We start from the raw sequence: 14,922 nt of genomic DNA on the forward strand, positions 1-14,922 counted from the left end.
CTCCCTTAATTTTGACCCAAATGCTCTCACTTTGGCTTTGAGGTTCTAAATCTTGGATCTCTTCACAGGTATACACATCCCTGACATATAACGCCACTCCTCCTCCTTTCTTGTCTGGTCTGTTTCTCTGAAATAGATTGTATCCCTCCATTATTACATTCCAATCGTGGGACTTATCCCACCAGGTTTCAGTGATGCCTATTATGTCATATTTAGTTTGCTGTACCAAGAGCTCAAGCTCATCTTGTTTATTTCCCATACTTTGCGCATTAGTGTACAGACATTGAAGTCCATTAATCATTCCCCCGTGTCTCTTATTTAAGGATTTTTTCCTCCCACCACTAGGTCTGCGTGCTGTTTGCTCCATTTGGTCTATGACATTTGGATGATCATCTTCATCAATTGATAGACTCCTACCTTCAGGAGCACTGTCTCCCTCCCCCACATTAGTCAGTTTAAAGCCCTCCTGATGAGGTTTCTGAGATTTTTTGCAAAAACATTCCTACCAACCGTTGTGAGGTGCAGCCCATCGCTTGCCAGAAGTCCATCTTCAAGAAACTGCATTCCGTGATCTAAGAATCCAAACCGTTCCTGTTTACACCATTTGCGAAGCCAGTTGTTCACTTCCACTATTTTTCCCTCTCTCCCTGGGCCACGTCGTTCAACTGGGAGGACAGATGAGATGACAATTTGTGCATTTAATTGCTTCAATTTCCTGCCCAGAGCCTCGTAATCTCTTTTGATCTTCTGGAGGCTATTGCTTGCAGTGTCATTGGTTCCCACATGAACCAAGAGGAAGGGGTATTTGTCAGTGGGTTTTATGATTCCTTGCAGTCGTTCAGTTACATCTTGGATCTTAGCCCCGGGGAGACAGCACACTTCCCGAGACATCTTGTCAGGCCCACAGATCACTGCTTCTGTTCCCCTCAGTAGGGAATCCCCTATCACCACTACACGCCTCCTCTTAGGTCTGGTCGGGGTTCTTCCGTGAGCTGTCCGTTCCAAGGTCGCCTGCACATTCCCTGAAGACTGCCTTTGCTGCTCGTCTTCATATACCTGATCGACTGTAATGAGGGAGAGATCCTCAAATGGAGTCTGCTCTTCGTCTTCCATGCTAGGGGAAAGGACCTCAAAGCGATTGCGTATTTCTAAACAATCAGAGCGAACCCTGGGCCTCCTACTTCTTTGAGTCACGTTTCTCCATGTATCTGGCTCCTGTGTTGGTGAACTAGCCTCCTTCTCAGGGGAGTCCCCTGTCTCCTCCTTGGTGGAGACGGTGTGCTCTGTTGCTTCCAAGAAGAGCTCCAGCTCTCTAATTCTTTGGAGCGTAGCTACACGTTCCTCCAGTTGCTGGACTTTGTCTTTTAAGAGGGCAATCAACATGCAATTGCTGCTGGTAAAGCTGCCTGCAACCTTTGGCAAGATGGCAAACATTGCGCAGGAACCACAGGCGACTGCAGCTGTTCCCTCACCCTCCATCTTGAGAAGGTGTCGTTGGGGGTGACTACAGCGGTCCTCCATCATAAAAAGCGTGAAGACAGGACAAATAAATCCCCCCAAATAAACCTATATCTCCCCCAACAAACGTTTGAGACTAGCTCCCCTAAATCTAAAAGATGGATCAGTTCCAGAAAGACATCTACTTCTGCTTCATTGGCTATGCAAAAGCCTTTGACTGTGTCGACCACAGCAAACTATGGCAAGTTCTTAAAGAAATGGGAGTGCCTGATCACCTCATCTGTCTCCTGAGAAATCTCTATGTAGGACAAGAAGCTACAGTTAGAACTGGATATGGAACAACTGATTGGTTCAAAATTGGGAAAGGAGTACGACAAGGCTGTATATTGTCTCCCTGTTTATTTAACTTATATGCAGAATTCATCATGAGAAAGGCTGGGCTGGATGAATCCCAAGCATGAATTAAGATTGCCGGAAGAAATATCAACAACCTCAGATATGCAGATGACACAACCTTGATGGCAGAAAGTGAGGAGGAATTAAAGAGCCTTTTATTGAGGGTGAAAGAGGAGAGCGCAAAATATGGTCTGAAGCTCAACATCAAAAAAACGAAGATCATGGCCACTGGTCCCATCACCTCCTGGCAAATAGAAGGGGAAGAAATGGAGGCAGTGAGAGATTTTACTTTCTTGGGCTCCATGATCACAGCAGATGATGACAGCAGCCACGAAATTAAAAGACACCTGCTTCTTGGGAGAAAAGCAATGACAAACCTAGACAGCATCTTAAAAAGTAGAGACATCACCATGCCAACAAAGGTCTGTATAGTAAAAGCTATGGTTTCCCCAGTAGTGATGTATGGAAGTGAGAGCTGGACCATAAAGAAGGCTGATTGCCAAAGAATTGATGCTTTTGAATTATGGTGCTGGAGGAGACCCTTGAGAGTCCCATGGACTGCAAGAAGAACAAACCTCTCCATTCTGAAGGAAATCAGCCCTGAGTGCTCACTGGAAGGACAGATCCTGAAGGAAATCAGCCCTGAGTGCTCACTGGAAGGACAGATCCTGAAGCTGAGGCTCCAATACTTTGGCCACCTCATGAGAAGAGAAGACTCCCTGGAAAACACCCTGATGTTGGGAAAGATGGAGGGCACAAGGAGAAGGGCACGACAGAGGACGAAATGGTTGGATGGTGTTCTCGAAGCTACCAGCATGAGTTTGACCAAACTGTGGGAAGCAGTGGAAGACAGAAGTGCCTGGCGTTCTCTGGTCCATGGGGTCACGAAGAGTCGGACATGACTAAACGACTAAACAACAACAACATTCTCAATATGTATGGATTTATGTATTGGGATCACCCAAAGAAACCTTAGCAAGGTTTAAAGAGTTTTGTAATAAGGTTAAGACTGTTCATGATGCTAATATTGATTATCTTTTCACAGATGAAAAGCCAATTTTTCTTTCACAGGATTTTCAAGATTTCCTGGAGAAGCAAGGGATAGAGCATAAGATTGCTGTATCTGAAGCTTCATGGAACAAGAGTGTGTGTGTAAAGGTGAACAGAAAGTTGCAGAATGGCATGAATGCACAATTGCTGAGTTCACATTTGCCACAAGAGTTCTGGGCTGAGTCTTTATGCTCATTTTTTTTACTTGGGTGAGAAAGGTTTCAAAAGGTATGGAAAGTTCTCCTTTTGAGAAACTATTCCACAGGAAACCTTCAGTAAAACATTTTAAGGTTTTTGGATCTCACGTCAATACGGAAACTCCACAAGGGGTTAAGAATGCAAAAGGCATTTTTGTGGGTTATGAAAAGGGTCTCTACAGGGTAATTTTGTCTGAATCTGGTCAAGTGATTCTCACAAAATTTCTGGAGAGCACACCCAAACAGGAGAGGGAGGTTCTCCACACATTTCCCATTGATGACAATTCAGATGAATATTCCGATACTGAGAGTGACACAGAGAGCTCAGAGAGTTCTGCTGACACAGTAATTGAGAGGGGTTCACACACAATGTCTAAGCCTTCACAGGTTAAGGCTGAACTAGAATTGACTGAACCACTGTTTACTGTTGGGCGTGGTTCTCCAAAAGGTCCTGAGGATGAACATAGTCAGCAAAGAGGATCTGCACCTCATTCGCAGGTCTGAGAGAGTCACAAAGGGAATTCCACCCAAGAGGTATTCTCAAGAGTTTGCTAACTCAGCTGTTGCATGTGTTACTATTGTTAACAACTCAAGCCAGGTTAAAGGTGTGTATAAGTCAGAGACAAAGACACAACGGGGAGTTGCTAAGCATAACACTACCTTCCCTAGCCAAGGTAATGCAGAAGCACTCATTCCTTGGAAAACAGACAACAAGAGAGTTACACTGGTGAAACCAGTGGCGGGTAGTTCCAAAGGTGGAACTGAAACAACAGGGGATTGTTACATGTATAACAACTGTTTGTTTTCTTCTCTGGATCAAGCTTTGTTCGCAGCTAACGTCGATTCATATGGGGGAGTATTTTGGGATATGACTACTACGCAGCTGCAAACAAGTAACTTGATGTTTACATCACATGATGTGGCTAGTCCTGGGAAAGGATATTCCAGGCAGTTCACAGGATTTACAAGGCTTTGTTCTGTGTATAATATGAGACCTTCCTGTTGCGCATGTAAAGGAAGTCTGAGCCACTTGCTTGGAGGAGACTGAACTGAATGGTCATGTTTCTGTACAGCTGTAAAGTCAGAAATAAACTGTAGAGATGTAGACCTTCTGGCTATCTTCTTTCTCCTGCTAGTATGCAAAGGGGGAGAAGGGGGTGTGCATCTTCCACGCTGGGAGATGTCGCCTATCTTCCTGGACTTGCGGGGATGCCAGCCAGGGCAGATCACCAGTAAACAAGCCCCGGGAGCCTGGGAGAATTGCCAACCTCTCCCGAGGGGGCGAGTTTTCCAACACAGACGTGCAAGCTGGATTTCGAAGGGGCAGAGGAACCAGAGACCAAATTGCAAACATGCGCTGGATTATGGAGAAAGCTAGAGAGTTCCAATAAAACATCTACTTCTGCTTCATTGACTATGCAAAAGCCTTTGACTGTGTCGACCATAGCAAACTATGGCAAGTTCTTAAAGAAATGGGAGTGCCTGATCACCTCATCTGTCTCCTGAGAAATCTCTATGTGGGACAAGAAGCTACAGTTAGAACTGGATATGGAACAACTGATTGGTTCAAAATTGGGGAAGGAGTATGACAAGGCTGTATATTGTCTCCCTGCTTATTTAACTTATATGCAGAATTCATCATGCAAAAGGCTGGGCTGGGTGAATCCCTAGCCAGAATTAAGATTGCCGGAAGAAATATCAACAACCTCAGATACGCAGATGACACAACCTTGATGGCAGAAAGTGAGGAGGAATTAAAGAACCTTTAATGAGGGTGAAAGAGGAGAGTGCAAAATATGGTCTGAAGCTCAACATCAAAAAACCAAGATCATGGCCACTGGTCCCATCACCTCCTGGCAAATAGAAGGGGAAGAAATGGAGGCAGTGAGAGATTTTACTTTCTTGGACTCCATGATCACAGCAGATGGTGACAGCAGCCACGAAATTAAAAGACGCCTGCTTCTTGGGAGAAAAGCAATGACAAACCTAGACAGCATCTTAAAAAGCAGAGACATCAGCTTGCCAACAAAGGTCCGTATAGTTAAAGCTATGGTTTTCCCAGTAGTGATGTGTGGAAGTGAGAGCTGGACCATAAAGAAGGCTGATCGCCAAAGAATTGATGCTTTTGAATTATGGTGCTGGAGGAGACTCTTGAGACTGCAAGAAGAACAAACCTCTCCATTCTGAAGGAAATCAGCCCTGAGTGCTCACTGGAAGGACAGATCCTGAAGCTGAGGCTCCAATACTTTGGCCACCTCATGAGAAGAGAAGACTCCATGGAAAAGACCTTGATGTTGGGAAAGACTGAGGGCACAAGGAGAAGGGGACGACAGAGGACGAGATCATTGGACGGTGTTCTCGAAGCTACCAGCATGAGTTTGACCAAACTGCGGGAGGCAGTGGAAGACAGGAGTGCCTGGCGTGCTCTGGTCCAGGGGGTCACAAAGAGGTGGACACGACTAAACAACAGCAACATGTATTTCTAAAGACACATGTTTGGATTTACAATGAGAATGACTGCATGGAAGAAGCAGATGGTGGAATTTATAAGCTGAATCACCCAAAGCGCTGAGTTTTTCCTTGACTCCCTCACTTTCTGAGTTTGAAAATAGACACCATTGTTATTATAAGCCTTTGTGGCATCTTTATACCTAGCACAGCAATCTCTGCTTTTTTTCAACTCTTTTTCTTCATCAGGCAAACAGATTCTTTTGCGCTGAACATAAATGCAGTGAGCAATCTTAATGAACTCTTCCTTTCAATTTGTTCATTATTTCCGCATGATTTCTATTCCCAGATTGCAGTTCCATCCTTTTAGATGCAGGAGGTAGTTTCAAAAACGAGCTACTGACTTAAGGCAGCCAACCTTGCATGCCAGCTTTCAGAAATATGCACTATGTATGGTCCATTTTTTCCCCTGTATTAAAAGCCGGCCACCCTTTGCCCTACTGTTCAGAATGGCAATTGCTTACTTTTTCAGATATAATCCCATTAAGATAGGAATGAAAATTCATATTTTGAACTCTGCAGAAAGATACACATGTAAGGCATACAGTGTTTGCTTGTCCAGTGTGGGGTTGCATCTGTTTCCAAAACAATTTTTTTTTGGGGGGGGGGCAGAAATCATTACACTCCTATTCATTCCTGTAATAAATGAATGAACATAGAGAAACAAAGGAAATCTTTTTTTGTTTCGTTCCTCCCATTTGTTTCACATAGGAGAGATTCCTGAAACTGACAAGAGGCATTGCATTGCATTGTTTTTCAAATTGATAAAAACCGATTCATATCGTAAACATTCTGTAAGGACAGGGTATCCTGGAATTCTCTGAAAGTGACAAGACATGAAAACTGTCCAACTGGAAGCACAAAGCAATGGGAAGCTTACAGGAATGTCACCGTCCCCTTCCTTTATTGCTTGTAAAATGGGAAACTTAACATTGTCAGAGAGGTCTGTGGGGAATTCTTCCCATTTTCTGTATGTAGGATTGGTCGGGCAGGGGCTGGGGCTGGGGCTGCAAAGTGACCTAGGTAGGTGAGACTGGCTGGATGCCATTGTCAAAGAGGTTGCTGAGGTCACAACTGTTGTTGACATGCTTCATACATTAATGACCTTTTCATCTATCCGTTAATGGAGAAGTAGATAACATGCGGCCGTCCAGATGTTGTTAGACTCCAACTTGCATCATTCCCAGGCAGCATCGCCAGTGGTTAAGTGTGATGGAACTGTAGTCCAGTAACACCTGGAAGGCCACAGGTTAGCCACCCTGCATTAAAGCTAATGTTTGATGTGCATGTGCTTTGTAGCTCTGTGTAGCTGCAAGAAACATTTTCAAAACTTTGATTGGTACAGGCAATGTGGTATATTTTATGATAATGCATACATTGCTAAATAGCAACGCATTTCCACCAAAACATTATCATTTAAGTGGGTGTACAACATGAAGTATACAACTGTACCCTTTGAAATAAAAAATGTATATTTAGCTTACCATGCAGTTTCGAGAAGTTACCATCAGTAGTGGGTTTTCTCAGCTAACTTAATGTCATTTTGAACTGTTAAGTTGTCAGTCTGGGGCAAATTCTAGCAGCTGATAAGTAGGTGTTAATGCAAAGTCAATATAAGTCTGAAGGGCCATTCTAAGGCAGGGGAAAGAGGAGGAGAATGCGTTGGAAGAAATCGCTAAGATGAGGGTCTTACATAGTTGTGACTCAGAGCTTGTGGGGTAGCTGTGAGGCCCAGGTGCTTTTTGATGGGGAGGGTGGCGGGAAAGCCCACACTGAATGAAAAGCCTGAAACTCTTTTAACATTAAGAAAAAACATTAAAACACATGTCACACATAGCATGTGCAAGTGACAATTCTAATACTGAAAGTGCAATCTGTCAAAATGGACCTCCAGCTGTGAAGACTGTTAAGTGATCTGTCTCAAAGTAAACATAACCTGGCAGAGACTGAGTATTAATAGGCAGTTTAATGGTGTCATCAAAGTTCTGTGGGTTGTGTGCTTCTGACATAACATGTTATACGGCATACCTGCAGTGTTTTGTTTCAGTATACTGAGTCTCCAATAGAAGATGGTCACTTTAGCATTTATCTGGTGGTACAGGGTTGTAATGTCTGAAAATGGATATTACACATGGAAGCTGTTTCCTCTGTTATAGATTGCACAATTTCCCAACTGCCTCTTGCAGGCCTGGCGCTGTCTCATGTTCAGTTGACCACATGGGATGGTCATGTCCAAAATGGTCTGAGACAGTTCCTCTGAAATCTGAAGCTGCTTCCATATTTTAAGCATATTTGGGGCTTCTTTTAAAATGCTGGCGGTGGGGAGCAAAGACTTTCGCCCACCGCCGGCCTTCAGAAGAGGTCCTGGACCTCTTCTGAAGGCCGGCGGGGGGCAAAAGTCTTTGCTCCCCCCTGCCTGCCTTCCCGGGACAGCGGAGACTTCTCCGCTGTCCCGGGCGATCTTAAAATGCTGGCAGGCGGCAGTGAAGCCTTCGCTGCCGACCCCCAGCATTTTAAAAGCCCCCGGGACAGCGGAGACTTCTCCGCTGTCCTGGGGCGATTGCCGCCCGCCAGCATTTTAAAATCGCCCCGGGACAGCGGAGAAGTCTCCGCTGTCCCGGGGGCTTTTAAAATGCTGGTGGTCGGCAGCAAAGCCCTCCTGTCCCCGGAGCTTGCGGGGCAGGAGGTGGGGAGAAGGGCTTTTCTTCTCACCGCCAGCCTTCAGAACAGCCTTCTGAAGGCTGGCGGTGGGAAGAAAAGCCCTTGTCCGTCCCCCCCCCCCCAGCCTTCAGAAGAGGTCGGGGGACAGATTGTCCCCGGACCTGGTCTGAAGGCGGTTTCCATAGGAACGTATTGATTGATTTTCAATGCATTCCTATGGGAAACCGTGCTTCACAAGACAAAAAACTCACAAGAAGAAAAAACTTGCGGAACGAATTAATTTCGTCTTGCGAGGTACCACTGTACCAGGTGGCACTCAAAGACGGACGCTTGTGGCGCCGGCACATAAACCAGCTTAGGCACAGGGTTGGGGACTTGGACACTACCGTGGTTCCCCCAACTGCGCTCGTAGCTCCGGAACAGACACTTACAGATGGTGAGGCTCCACCTACACCTCTCTCGCAAACTGCCAGCGTGGAGCCGAACCAAGCTGCTTCAGAGGGTCTGCCAGACTTACCACAGACTCAGACCACTGCCGTGCCTTACATTCTGCCAACTCCACTTGCGGAGGTTCCACCCACAGCAGCGGATCCAGGGGACTTGGTTTCAATGCCACCTAGGGTCGCGCCACAGCCTCAGCAGGAATTGTGTGGCCCCCCGGACTTGGCTACCAGTCCCCAGCGGTCTGGCAGAGTTTCCAAGCGCCCAACTTATTTAAAGGACTATGTTGTTTTACATGTATCACTGTTGGTCTAAGTATGTGAAATGTAACCGATATGCTTTTGTGCCTAATTGAACCATTACGTGTAGTGCTGTATATAAGGAAACCATTACGATTGTAACTAACGCCTTATCTCGGTGGGGAGGGGTGTTATGTACTGAAGTTCTCACCCTGGGCCAGCAGGGGGATACTGTAGATAGTTATGCAAATGAAGGATCGAAAGTGACATTCAGTGATTGGATAGTTTGTATGCAAATGAAGGATCGAAAGTGGCGTTCAGTGATTGGCTAGTTACAGAAAATGGTTACTGTTGCATTCTAGTGGAGCTCTATATAAGCAGGCTGACTGAGCTCCTCAGTTCAGTTCTTTTCCAGCTTACAAATAAAGAGCTGCTTTGGAAGAATCGCTGTGTCGTCTGATATGTTCGCCCCCAACTTAACAGTCCAGGTATTTCTACAACTGATTGCCAAACGTCTCCCTCTGCTTTTCTTTGGACCACATCAGCAAGGCTGAGAGGGGGGCCTTGCCATCTGGGCAGCCCAGGACCTCCACACACACTGCCCAGGCCTGAGCCTTGGGGAGGTCACTTCAGTGCTGCTAATGCAGCTGTCTGACTTCACCTCCAGAAGCACACTCCATTGTCTTCATTGGCCAACAACAATCCACAGCAACTCTCAGAAGCCAAACTACACATGACTGCATAGCTCTGCCTTTGAGTGCAGGTTCTCCCCCCCCCCCCCATGCAGTCCCAAGTGTGGATCAGGATTGCATTGCAAGAAACAACAGCACACCATTCTTTTCAGTTGGACTTCATCTTTTGCCATATAAATTCCAAGTGTGGGTCCCCAATCTGACCCCAATTGGGGCCACAGTGAGAGACAATAAGCTAAAGTGCCATAGCCCTCATATGAGTTTTTCAATCTTAATTTGTGGGTAGGGGGGGAATGTATTGGCAATTTGTGCAAAATCAAAACACCCCACACTCTCAGAGCAGAACTACGCAGTCAAGGTCAAGTGTATTTTAACCCTCTAAAAGGAAGAAGCTGGCAAGAGTACCCCATGTACCTTGAGCTTGCTGCAACTTTATCCAAATCATTTGTGGCCTCAATCTGAATAGTCAAGAGGATGTAGTTATCTGCCCACATATTCATGGGTACAGAAACTTCTTCCACGTGTAAGTTTGCATGAGCATAACAAACATTTTCCAAATGCAGAGCTTGCTCAAGGTACACCTCTGTTGCTTGCTTGCTTGCTTGTGAAATTACTAAAATTGCTAGACACTGTACAAAATTTATAAATAACACTGGCTCTGCCCTCAGGCTTCCAGGCTACAGGTAGCGTTACAGAGGAAAGGAGAGGAAAGGGAAAAGAGAACCAATTGGGAGCAGAAAGGATGAATAGCTGTCAGAACAGATCTGTGACAGGGTCTCTTTCTGCGTCCGTTGAAAGGAAAGTCACTGGCTGCTAGTGGAAGGATTGAGTGTCCGTGGCTAAACAGATGGGTGGAGAGTGTCTTGTTCTCTCTCCACATCTAGAGAGAACTGTGTGGGGTCAATGGGGCAAAAGGAAAGGGATCTGACTTTGCTCCCACAGTAACTGTGACTTCTCTGTGAAGCTTTGTCTCTAGCTGCTCAAAGCCACTGCAAGGGCAGGAGACATTCCTAGCAAGGACTCAGAGGCACTGGAGCAGTGATTTGGCTCCATTAAGATCCTTCCAACTGACAGCTGAGATGTAAGGCTGATCTGTGACTCAGTGATCTCATGCAAAGTAGCAGCTTCAGGTACAACCATCCATCCAGATCAAGACCATCTGCATTTTTTCTTCTGCAACTCAAGCTCAGCTTCCTTTTACCTTCACAACTTACGCAATACTTGCATTGCCTAGTGAATCATGGGCTGGTTCAGCACTTTGTCTTACTTTTCCTGTGCTGCAGTTGGGATGCCTGCCTTTTGCACCCTAGCACTATATAACCAAAACGGTCAAAGGCCTGGAAACAATGCCTTATGAGGAACGGCTAAGGGAGCTGGGCATGTTTAGCCTGGAGAAGAGGAGGCTAAGGGGTGATATGATAGCCATGTTCAAATATATAAAAGGATGTCACATAGAGGAGGGAGAAAGGTTGTTTTCTGCTGCTCCAGAGAAGCGGACACGGAGCAATGGATCCAAACTACAAGAAAGAAGATTCCACCTAAACATTAGGAAGAACTTCCTGACAGTAAGAGCTGTTCGACAGTGGAATTTGCTGCCAAGGAGTGTGGTGGAGTCTCCTTCTTTGGAGGTCTTTAAGCAAAGGCTTGACAACCATATGTCAGGAGTGCTCTGATGGTGTTTCCTGCTTGGCAGGGGGTTGGACTCGATGGCCCTTGTGGTCTCTTCCAACTCTATGATTCTATGATTCTATGATTCTATGATTCTATGTGCATTTGGCCAGTTATATACACCCACTAAATTATTAGCTTTTAAGGTTGAAAAAGTCCTTCAGGGAGAAAGGGGAGAGTGGGTTAGTTACTTCACCAGTTCCCAGCCGATTAGTTCTCTACACAGCAGCTTCTCCTACAGTTATGCAAAACAACTTTCCCTAGAGCTTAATTGGGGGCACGGGGTGGGGGTGGGGAGAAGATAGTTCATATAACCCAAATGCAGTGTGTTCGCTTCCACCCTAAAATTATGAAGATCTGGTTCCCTAATGTAATGTTACTTCCACCTAATTATTACTTCTTGTATTGACTGTTTTCACAGTGTTCCTAGGTCACAGCATACCTTGTGCTATTTGTGGCCTCCATCTTAACCGTCATGGGGATGCTGTTATGTGCCTGCCTATCTATGAATACAGGAACTTGTTAAACACGTTTTCCACCTGCATAGGTGGCCCCAGCACCGCTGTGATTGCTGGAGTGCTCAGGCTTCTTTACGTTGTACAGTTTACACACTTTGAATGTGTCACTGGCCCATGTAGTCCATGAGCCATGGTCCAGAAGCACCATAGTCAGAATGTCAGATGTTCTTCTTGGGCAGCCTGCTGACTAGTCTTAAGCTAATTAGACATAAAGGTAGAGAGAAATGAGATGCTGAGAAAAGAGGTAAGTATATAGTTAAATTCTGTTTCACAGAAGTAGCTCTGGTAAGCTGTTATCATGTAGTTAATGTTAACTGTCTCACATTCAATAATCTGCTCTTTAAAATAAAAATTGCAATACAGTATATCCAAGAATTTCTAATGAATAGATTCATATCTCTGTGTTGTGCAGTTTATACATTATTTTTGAATAGATGTTAACTTAGCAAGTCATAATCTATAGAACATGGATCTCTCTGTGGATAAGATCTCAGATGAACTTCTGTAAACATGGGGAGACCTGATTAAAAGTTTCAAGATGTACAGCTAGAAGCTGAAAATATACGAAGGATGCAAACTTCAGTTATCTGCAAGGAAAATAAAATGTATTGGCGGAAATGGATAAAATCATAAGGAGAATTGCGGAGTGTCTTTTATCACAAGATCTTCTGTTGATATTGGTCATTATCTGCGAGTTTTCCTGTGCAAACTCTTATCACCTTTAATCAACATTAATGGAAACTGCATTAACAACATACTCAAAAATTGAAGACATGACACACAAGCATATTGTTCAAGGATATTTGGTTCTCAATTCATAGAGTTATGTTTTCAGATGGAATCTAAATATCTCTTTCTTTCCATATGTGTGTGTGTGTGTGTGGAAAATTCCTGAAAACAATATTTTTTTCTAAATTGGGAAGCACTTTATTTTAGAGTTAAACTTGTAACTATTATTTGATGGCTGGTGGCTGAAAACAACAATACTAGACACAAGGTAGATTTCTCCTTAAAGATCTCAAATATTAAGCACAGAAGATTACAGCAGTGTTTTGGCTCCTCCTATGGGAAACTGTTGAGAAGTACAAATACATTTTTCATTTTTGAATGGGACTAATTAAAAGAGCAGATGGGGGCGTATCACTTCATATATCAACTAAAGCTCTAAAATGTCACCTTAATTTATTAGAATAATAATAGTATGAATAACAGTAGTTGGCTTTATACCTGTAAATGTCCTGCTTTGATATTTAACCTGTCTGTGGGTGACTTATGGCCTTCTATCTGAATGGCACGCAGCAAATGTTCTGTATCTTATGGAACTGGGTTTCTCACCAGTGTTACCGGTAATTTTCTGTATGTCAAGACTGGTTATGTGACATGGAATGAAAAGAAAGCACTGATTTGCAAATGCCCACTAAAGAGGTAATGGTCTCTTTGGGGAGTTACAGAAATAGTTATGGAATGTACTTACCTGGGGAAAGAGCAAAATGCAAAGCCCTTTTGGTGAGGCTTGGGGGGAAAGCCTAGGAGCTGTATTCTCTTCCTGTGCTAAAAGACAGCCTGTGGCAGACTTCATTTCTCATGTAGTCATCAACCTCAGTTATGGAGAAAGCTAGTCTCTTATTTTCAGGCAGCACCCCTCTTGCGTAAGATTGTCATACTCTTAATATCTAGGAGTCAAGATAACATCTTCCTTGGAGTGGTTCTAGTTGTGCTAGTTTTCATAAGGACCCAGGTGTGCAAACATGTCAGGTGCTCAGGTGCAAGAGGTGGTGAATACCTGGAGCTGACAGGTAGGCGAGAGGCAGGCTGGAAGTACAGAGGAATAAAGTGGCCTCATTCCATGGCAGACTGAGGGAGTACAGCAGGTGTCCCGGGAACTTTATAGCAGCCAAGCACACAAAAAAATGGCTCTTCAATCGCCTAATTCCCATGACTAAAGTTAATCTTGAGTCAAAATGTCCTCTTCTGATTAGCACTTCACCTCCCTGTGTAGGAAGCAAGGAACCATTGCGAAGCCCCCGCGCCAGGCCCAGTAGCACTTTCAAACTGCTTAGCATCTTGCATGGGAAATCTTTCAAACTTTAGTTAGCAGCTGACCACAAAATCCAACTTATGCAAAGTCATAGTTCCAACTCTGTGCATTTTCTTTTCATGCTGTGTGTGAAACAATAGTTAATTCCTTCCTCGCTATGCTTTGTAATGTTAAATTTATTAGCAACATCACAATGTAGGTACAATGAGTTGGGAACCCAATGGACAGATTTTAATTAGAAGGGAATCAAGCCACCAGATGGCTCCCTGTTCTTTTAAATCTCTACTTGGGTGAAGTTAATTGATTCGCCACCCCCAGCCCTTGAAACCATTTTTGGAGCAAGTCTTTTTAACAGTCTTTTAAAGGGGACCAAAGAAAAAAACCTAAACATAGTTGCATACTTGTAAATTTAACACATTAACCCCCAAGGTGTTATTTTACAAAGTTTGGCTAATGATGGGGGGAAAGTCATTGGTGCTTAAAAACCATACTAAAAGCATTGATGGATTAATTGGGGTCATAAATTAATCAAAACATTAAAGATACATTCAAAATTATGTTTTATGCAAAGCTGTGGTAACAGTTTGTTCATTTATTCATTCATAGTTTTAATAGCCCACTTTCCTCCAGATCAGAGCACAGGGTAGCATTCAAAACACAGGATGCAATATAAAATAAAACAAAATAAAATCATAGATCCATTGCCAAAAATTGTAACACCAAATCTAAACCCCAAACAGCATCAACATCACCAGGTTCCAAATCAATACATTGCCAAAATGTATATAAAATGGAGGACTGCCACATCTCAGTCTTTATCAACGACTTGGATGATGGACTCAAGGGCATCCTGATCAAATTTGCAGATGACACCAAACTGGGAGGGGTGGCTAACACCCCAGAGGACAGGAACACACTTCAAAACGACCTTGACAGATTAGAGAACTGGGCCAAAACAAACAAGATGAATTTTAACAGGGAGAAATGTAAAGTATTGCACTTGGGCAAAAAAAATGAGAGGCACAAATACAAGATGGGTGACACCTGGCTTGAGAG

The 14,922-nt window shown here is 44.1% G+C and overlaps 1 protein-coding gene across 1 annotated transcript in view; it reads left to right on the top strand.

Moving 5' to 3' along the window:
- CAMK1D (calcium/calmodulin dependent protein kinase ID) overlaps positions 1–14,922 on the top strand; it is a 217,349-nt gene that overhangs the window by 168,834 nt on the left and 33,593 nt on the right. The window lies entirely within an intron of this gene.

The sequence above is a fragment of the Podarcis raffonei genome, chromosome 10 (assembly GCF_027172205.1).
Source record: "Podarcis raffonei isolate rPodRaf1 chromosome 10, rPodRaf1.pri, whole genome shotgun sequence".
NCBI lineage: Eukaryota > Metazoa > Chordata > Lepidosauria > Squamata > Lacertidae > Podarcis > Podarcis raffonei.